The following is a 7,790-nucleotide window of genomic DNA, read 5'->3' as shown; positions in this document are numbered from 1 at the left end:
CTTCTTGTCGTCAGTGGACTTGAATTTTTCTCAGAGGAAGCGTGTTTGCAGCATCGTTACAACCTTGTCTTTGTCGCCCTCTGCTGGACGTCAGGAGGAACTGCAATTAGATTTGCATTTATAGCATTGGTGGGCAATTAGTTTCTCATTTTGATGCGCCGGCCTAATACGTAGCATATAAATGGAAGCAAATAAAAATTGCAATTTAAATAATGCATTTTTTTAGGCATTTTACTTCAATTTAATATCATTCATGATCAAATATTTAAAATTATTAATGATCATATAAATGTACCGACATTATTTTGTATGTCATCATCCATACAAAATTAAACAAAAGGAAAAAAGTTTCTAAATTCAATATTGATTGAAAATACTTAAGAAAATTAAAAAAAAAAAAAATCTTTAAAATGCCCAGGTCTGATTTAGATGTGAAATAAAATAAAATCAAATTAAAAACGTATTGCCCTGAAAATCCACCGAAGCAGCTGAGATAAACAAAACAAAGTGTTTTGCAGCTTTTATTCCAGATGTGTCCTAATTTAGATAAGATGAATAAAATTATTTTATTACAACAGCATTACAGTTATAGCATGGATACATATGAATATCACTATATATAGAGACATTTAGAAGATAACAAAAGAAATCCACAAATAAGTAGACAGCACGGGAAAAAACAACCCGGTTTGGGTGAAAATACACCAAAACGACAACATAACAATATCAGTGGCAAAAAAATAAAATAAAATAAACAAACAAAAGTAAGCAGGATGCGAACGGACTAAAACCAACCAGGATAAAATCGACTGTAACAGAGTTCCAGCACGACACGTGCGAATGTGTGAAAATAAATTCAATTTATCTCCACCGCTCCGTCTGCGTCCGGTGGGTCGGATCAGCTGATTGTGTCGCCGCCGCGCCATCTGCCCAATCTGGCGCCATCGATCTCGTCCAAGTCAGGCGACCAACGCCGGCGTTTGTTGCTCGAACCGAACGTGAGAACGCTTCGTCCGCCTGCCTTCCTTCCTTCCGCTGCAAATTTCAGGGGTTTTCTCTCGGCGCCGGGACTCCAGGACCGAGCATTGCCAGCTTAAACCCACCCGCCGCACATTTGGACCAATATTTGTTGACGCTAATCGTTAGCGGTCACCTCAGCCGCAGGCTAACGGTCTCTTGGCGGGGCTAGCCGCTAGCATAGCATTAGAACATGTCGTGTTTATCAACTTTCCCATCCTGAGGACACGTTCAAAAGATGCAAACGGTTACTTTTGTTTGTTTTGAAAAGGTATCTATTGATCACCTTTATTTCTCATGTCTTGTATCAAAAAAATATGAAAGATAAAATCAAAAGAGGAAAAAAATTTCAAAATAGATTTTATCTGAATGATTGACAACATCAACAATAATAATAATCATCAAAAGAAAAACATTTATTTTATCTCTTGCTAAATTATATTCAAGTTCTATACATTTTAAAAGTATATATCATTATACGTTTATATTAATTCAGGCATTTCAGGAAGACTGAAAGTTGAAAACCATGACAACGACATTCACTCCTGGTTTTGTGGGATGTTGCCGTGACGACCAATCAGACAGTGCATGTGTGTGTTTGGGTCTGTGTGTGTGTGTGTGTGTGTGTCATTGGCCTCTCACGCTCACTCCTCTTCCGCTGCAGCGCCCCCTGGTGGCCCGGCAAAGAAGGGCGGCCTCTGGGTGGGACATGCTATGGGGATGCTAATGCTAATAGCAAATGCAAATAAAGCATGAAAAAATAAAGAGAAAAAAAAAATCCCCCTGATTATTGACCTGCATTTGCCTCCTTTCAAAAATAAATGCGAATCTTACGCATGCTAACTTTGAACTCCATCATTGGGATCCAATCACGGCGCCGATTTGAAAATAGCCTCACACACACACAAAAAGGCAAGATGTAATTAGCCTCGTAAATTAGCGCGCCTGGTCTCCCGACGTCCAATAAAGGCTTTATTTCACCCGGCGGTGGCGGGAAATCGCACGCCGTCGACGCCGACTCCACGGCCCGAAGAGCGTCCTGGGGAACAAAGAATGAAACGTTAAATGATGCGGGAGGTCCAAAGCGCTCGTTTTCCATCTTTTAAGCGGCTGTGACGGGCGGCGCTCGGCGTGGGAGGCAGTTAGCGAGCTGACAGTTTGACAGGAAGTACCATCACGCCGTTTTTAATTTCGACTGCTATTATCAAAAGTGGGGGTTCTGGGCTTACGTAGGTAATGTGGATCCAGTAGACCTGCAGGACCAGGTGTGTGTATGTGTGTGTGTGTGTGTGTGTGTGCGTCAGGACACGTCTTCTTCCGGCTGTCACATCTGCCGCCTCCCCATCAGGCTCCGAGGCAACGTTTGACCTCCAAAACCTTCAGCGGGCCGTTCCACCTGATCCCAGCCTGCTGTCAATCAAAGAGAGCCTCCAAGAATGTGTGTGTGTGTGTGTGTGTGTGTGTGCGTGTCAAGGGTGAGGCACACGATATGAATGTGCCGCAACCATCGACAAAATTTTGCTTTTTTTTGATGAAAAAACAGCTGCTAGTTTCATAAATTGGTGAAAATAAAAGATCAGAAAATGATAGAATTAATATCTAAGAATTAATTATAACTGCTACTGAATGTATTAATTGATCACATTTATTTTCCATGTCTGATATCAAAATAAATGAAAAAAAACAAATAAAATCAAAACTTCAAAACAGATTTTATCTGAATAATTAACAACAATAATAATAATCGCAATACATGAACATGAACAAGACTAAAACATTCGAAAGAAAAACATTTTTTTCTGATGATAAAACAGCTACTAGTTTCATAAATTGGTGAAAATAAAAGATTAGAAAATGATAGAATTAATAACTAAGAATTAATTAACTTTTATAATTCTTTTACAAGTTGAAAAATACAAGTAAAGCATGAAAATATTGTCATATAATATCTATATATATTTATTTATTTTTTACAAATGTTCAAACAATCATTAAAATCAAATATTTGTTATTCTATGAATTTGCCGCAACCATCGATGAAATTTCACTTCTTTTTCTACAGAAAAGCAGCTGTTGAAAAATACAAGAAAAGCATGAACAATTGTGAAAAATAAAATGTATTTTTAACAAGTATTTCATTTATTTTTTACAAATTTTCAAATGACCACTAAAATAGTGTCAAGAGTGAGGCAGACAATATGAATTCAACGCAAGCGTCGATAACATTTCACTTCCTTTTCTGAAGAAAAAAACAACTGCTACTTCCTGTTTTATCCCAAGAAATAAACGAATAAATTGATAAACATTAAAAAATGATAGAATGTGTAAATAAAAAATAATACCGAAGGTTTAGTTTAAAGTTGAAAAATAAAAGCTTGAAAATATTGCAATAAATAAAACATCTATAAAATATATATTTTTAATTTTTTTTATTTTATTTTATTCTATTTTTAGCAGACTTTTAACACCAAACATTTCCGCCTGCCACTTCCCGTTTACCATCAAACCACCAAAATAAAACGCTAGAATCTTTATCAACCTCAACTTCTACTGCGCTTGTATTCAGGCGTGTGTGTTCCTGTGTGTGTGTGTGTGTGTGTGTGTGTGTGTGTGTGTGACCATCAGGCAGACGGGGAAATGTCAGCGTTGGAATACTGATGAGGGAATCAGCCGCTCTGATCCGATTGTCTCCGGGCCGTCGGCCTCCTGATTCGACGGCTCCATCAGATAGGAGAGGAGTCGCGTTGTGGCGGCGGCGGCGGCGGCGGCGTCCATTGCCAGCACCTGACATTCTCGCCAACACGTCCCGCTGACGGATGCAGCCGCAGGCGAGGCCGGGGGGGAACTTCCTGTCCTCATTTGCATGTTAAAACGGCTCTGCTGTCAGGGGTCGGCGCCGACGGAGGCGGGGCCTAACCTGGACGGGTCAGCTGTCAATCATTCCAGAGGACAACCAATGGGGAACAGGAGGAGAACCTGGAGAGAAGGTTGTAGCCAAACCAGGAAGTTGCACGCGTGGCGAGCTAAGCTAGCTTCCTCCACGTCACTTATCCACATTGGATAAGTGACGGTTGACCGCGTGGAGGATGTGGAGGACGTGTGCACGCCGCCGCCGCCGCCGCCGCTTCAAAGCAGCCCAATTACACCTGTCAAGGCTCGCCTTCAAAGTGGCGGCGCGGCCCTGACATTTCCAGGCTCCCAGCGGCGCCGGGGGTTCGAGAGTTAACGGAAAGGTGAAGCTTGATTAATGAGAAGATGGACCAACTGCAGATCTGATCTCTGAGGCTTGTTTTGACAGGAGGACCAGGGAAAGACTTAACGAGGTTTTCGGTTAATGGGAACTATTACGACGGGATTTCTCATTCCGGTGCCTCGGAGGCCCCCCCCCCCCCCCCCCCCTCGCCGCCGCGATCAAAGTAAATATTTGGATGATTTTGTGTATTTTTTTGCCGAGAAACTACAAACAAAATGCTTCAATCTGTCAGTGGGCACCTTCACCTGCAGGGGGTCTACTTCCGCTCTACTTCCTGTCCACACAGGAAGTGAAGGCATGCCCGGCATCGTCGTAGCAACAAGCACCTGTTTTGGTCCGACGAAGCATCGGACTGTTCGCGCCTCTTTCCCGGCGCCGCTCGTGACGATACCCTCGGCGGCATTAGCGATGTAGCATTAGCGAAGTATGTGATGTCATCGAAAAAGACAAACGAAAACATCAGATTCGGTGTCTTTTCTTTCCCCCCTCCCTCACAGATCGGGGCTGACGGGCCAATCGTCACTCGCCTCTCCTTCCCGGCGTCATGACGCCGATGGAACCTGTGGCTCCCGCTGTGCTTTTGTGGCTCCGGCTGCGTGTCAAACAGGGTTTGACGCGAGGGCGGGGGGGCGGGGGGCCCCCGGGGGCCCCTCTGCAGCTGTCTGGCTTTGAACGCCGCTGCTTTTTGTTAGCGCCGCCGTCACGCGACCGTCCCCCGCAGCTCCAGAAGGGGAACGCGCAATCGCTTCCAAAGCAGGGTCGACAACTCTGGCCCCTGGACTACTCTTGTCCTGATGGCGGAGGGGGGGTTCCTCCGATGAAAATGAGCGAATTTGACGGCTGACGCCCCGGCGGAGTCCGAAACACGCGAGCAGAACTTGATGTCCGCTGGAGTGAAGGCGAACAACTTGTTCCGTCGTCATCAGTTCTGGGAAATACAAAGGTCTGGTTGCCAATGTTGGGCCTGATGACCCCAAAGTCACCTTGATGATATCGGTCGGACACTTCCTGTCAGGGCAGGTGTGACGGGTTCGGCGAGCCAAAAATCGATCAGGCCAAAAAATGCAGAGCAGAGATTCCTGTCTTCTTCCTCACCTTTAGGCTTTCCCTGAAGGCGTCCCTATTTTCTGGATCTCTGGATCCTCTCTCACACCAACTACCTTCATATCTTCTCTCACGATGTCTACAAATCTTCTCTTTGGTCTTCCTCTAGACCTCTCTGACCTTCTCTCCAAAACATCTAACATGTGCCGTTCCTCAGGTGGACTCATTCCCGATCCTCTCCATCCTGGTCACTCCCAGAGAGAACCTTAACATCTTCATCTTTGCGACCTCCAGCTCTGCCTCCTGTCTTTTGGTCAATGTCACTGTTTGTAGAGCATCGCTGGTCTCACCACTGTCACCACCAACCTTGTTGAGACCTCTTCCGGTACTCCTCCATTAGTCCTCCAAACCTTGTTGAGACCTCCTTCAGTACTTCTCCAGGACTGTTGTAGACCTCCTCCAGAAGTCCTCCAAACCTCGTCAAGACCTCACCCAGGACTGTCCTAGACCTCCTCCAGTACTCCTCCAAACCTCTTTGAGATCTCCTTCGGTATCTCTCCAGACTTCCAGACCCACGATGGCGGATGTGAGGAGGTCAACATGGCGGCTTCACCCACTCCTATGGACCTGTCAATCACAAGACCACTTCCAGAGACATTAGCTTCCCCATTCACACCTGTGTTTCACAATACTTAGCTTTGCTAACTGCTAATGTGATCTCTAATCTTTTGCTAACTGCTAATGTGATCTCTAATCTTTTGCTAACTGCTAATCTGACGGGAATACAACTGTTCTTTATCCCGTCGCCTCCTTACAATTCGGTTTGACTTCTTGGCTGCTAACGATGCCGCCCCCCAACTCCCGCTTCATTTTCCCTCATTAGCTTCACCGGCGGGATTTACTGGGACAAAAAAAAAAAAACAATTCGGAAAGGATGAGAAAAAAACCCGGCCATGCCGATGTTCATGAAGGCATCACGCTGAGAGGAAGTCACTTCATTAGACCGAGTTCCAGTCTATTAGGGCCCATTAAGTTAAAGGAGATTTAGGTGTTTGTAAAGCAGGACGTGGGAGGAGGTCCTGCGGAATTAGCACCCCAAACAAATTAAAGCTTAGGGAGCTGACACACACACACACACACACACGGACAAACACACACACCTGCATGTGTCTCGGCTGTCAGAGAAGCTCAAAACAACAAAAGAATTTTTTTTTTAAATTAGTATTTTGAAAGTCCGCTGTTTTTGTGCGTCACTTCCTGTTTTGGATGCTAACCCGCGCGCGCGTGAACGCGTCATGAATTTGAACCGACCAGACGTGTGAATGTGTGTGTGACGCACCGTGGAAACGGAATTCACCGGAACATGAACACATCATGAATATTCTGACGGTTTGCAAACTCAATCTCAAGAGACGGTTTTCAAATTATACAACCGAATCGTGGACATCAATGTCAACGCCGCATTACGCGCATTAGCATGTAGCGATGTACCTTCCCCGCCTGTGTATCCACACACACACACACACACACTCATCCAGTTCGACACGCCCCATTTGCTGCCTCGTTTGTCCGCTGAACCGTCTTGTTCTTTATGTTTCGTGTCGTTTCGTCTTCGCGACCCCGGGTTCCGGTTCCGTGGCTTCCGAGGCGCCGTGGCAACGCCGCCGCCGCCGTGGCTAATTACCGTGCGGCGGCGGTGCTGCCGACCCCTGTCGCTGTCAAGACAAGCTGTTTGCCTTTGGCCTCGTCAGCAAAGACAAAGAGTTTTACAAAAGTACTCGCGTCTGCGGCTTCAACAGCAATGCGGCTAATTTTTTTTTTCCTCGCCGCCAAAACATTCGCCCTTTGACGGTTTTAGTGCCCTGGAGGAAGACCAAGATAGCGATCGGCTAACAGCTATAAAGTATTTCTGTGCGCCGTCTTTCTGTGTAAATATCTCATGTTACAACGTCGCCTTATAAATGTACACATGGATTTATTTCGTTATTTTTAGGCGTCCAGAAATGACAGTAGTCGTAAAAAGTGAGTAGAAAGTATCACTGACAGAAACTCTGATAAATAACAGCTCGTGAACGATGTTATAAGAATTTTTTTTTTTTTTAATTCATTCAATTCCAAATCTCCGAAAAAAAAAAGGTCAGCTACTTTTATTTTCATATTTTTGCTGTTTTGTCATACCAATTCTATTTTTATCCACTTTTACTCTGAATTCTACTTTACTTATGTCTATATAGGTAATAGTTTTATTTAGAAATGCAACAATTGTTCCAAAGTCTCCAAAGGGGCGCCGTCTCACACACACATACACACACACACACACACACACACACATACACACACATACACACACACACACACACACACACACCTGCACCTGTTGTGGAAAAGTAGGATAAAGTAAGGGTAAACTTATACTCCCTTTGCTGTTGTCACATACACACACCCACAGATGAATGTGGACACACACACACACACA

Source organism: Fistularia commersonii, chromosome 24, assembly GCF_037954325.1.
Source record: "Fistularia commersonii isolate RoL2024-O1a breed Wild chromosome 24, RoL_Fcom_v1.0, whole genome shotgun sequence".
Classification (NCBI taxonomy): Eukaryota; Metazoa; Chordata; class Actinopteri; order Syngnathiformes; family Fistulariidae; genus Fistularia; species Fistularia commersonii.
The sequence above is the reverse complement of the archived record's forward strand: the minus strand, read 5'-3'. Positions refer to the sequence as shown.